General features: G+C 34.6%; 1 pseudogene; it reads left to right on the top strand.

Moving 5' to 3' along the window:
- The window catches only part of LOC122356255, a 24,360-nt pseudogene that overhangs the window by 7,060 nt on the left and 15,950 nt on the right, over positions 1 to 1,350 (top strand).

Genomic DNA, 1,350 nt, shown 5'->3' on the forward strand with positions numbered 1-1,350 from the left:
TTTGAAGTTCTGAAACGACGCACTCCCTGATACTCCGGATCTTCAATGATGTCAGGGTCCTGCCTGTTTCATGCCACTTATACTGAGAAGATTGCACAGAGATGGATTGTCAGTCTAGCGTAAAGGTCATGCTAAATCTTTACCATGTGACCAAACTCCTTTTATGTCTGTTTTATTGATGCAGGCATGTAAACTCATTCCTGGCTAAAAAGCTATATATGGCCTTTGTCATTGATCTCCAATTGAACTGGATCTTGCCTCTGACTCCTCTAACGCTGTGAGGGCCGCGCTCTGGAATTCAAAGCGACGCCGTGACGCGGCCGCGGCTCGCCTGCGATTTCATGTTGTTTTCATCTCTTGTTTCTATTCAGACACCTTGTTGAATGTCTGTTTCGATGCTGAAAAGAGGAAAGAAGCAGCTGTCATGGTCAAGGGTCACCTCTGATTTTATTCAATCACATAAACCAGAGCTTTATCCCCGGCTTTTCTCCATACAGGTAAATCTTTCTCTTTGTGTATTAAGTGTGTCACTTGTGTTTATTAGTCCATCACGCAGCTGCAGCCGCCCCTCTACTTCACCAAAACATCATTCCATCCACCTTTGTCTTTTCTTTATTCTCCAGAGATGACATATGCTTTTTGGCCTATATCTTATTTAGTTGCTCTTAATTAATTCACACCAAAAGGCATTATTTATTCAGTTTTTTTCATGTATGTCTTTTCCATATATATATATATATATATATATATATATATATGTATATATATATATATATATATGCTGAAATCTATCTTGAAACTCAAGCAAGTTATATAAATATGTTATGTAAATACCTGCTGATATTAAATAAGCATCGTAAAAAGATAAAAAAAAAAAGTAAAGATTTAATGTATGTTATTTAACGTTGCATAATATATAAATAAATTATATATCTTTGAAATATATAACATATTACACATAACATAAACAGGAACATTATGTACATATTTTTTATTTTTATTTTTTTATTTTTTGTATTATTTTTTTTATGGTTTTATTTTCTGCTACACCACATTAGCATACATTTACAATTATATGTCGCTCATAGGTCAGTATACAATTTAGATATAGAGCGATATATGTTGTGTGTCTCCTTTCCATGCGGGTCTGTATGAAATGCTAAATATATATTACAAGCCTCCACAGGTTCGTCATAACCTCATGGATGTCTGAAAATGCTGCATGATGTAGAACCCTAAGTTGCTTGTGATGTACAAGATCCAAAGTTTCAAACAGTAAGGGGAAGAGTTTTATCAGCTGTGTTGTGATCAGTTTTGTTGCTGGAACTTGTATTTAGACATATCAATCAA

The sequence above is a fragment of the Puntigrus tetrazona genome, chromosome 13 (genome assembly GCF_018831695.1).
Source record: "Puntigrus tetrazona isolate hp1 chromosome 13, ASM1883169v1, whole genome shotgun sequence".
Taxonomy (NCBI): Eukaryota; Metazoa; Chordata; class Actinopteri; order Cypriniformes; family Cyprinidae; genus Puntigrus; species Puntigrus tetrazona.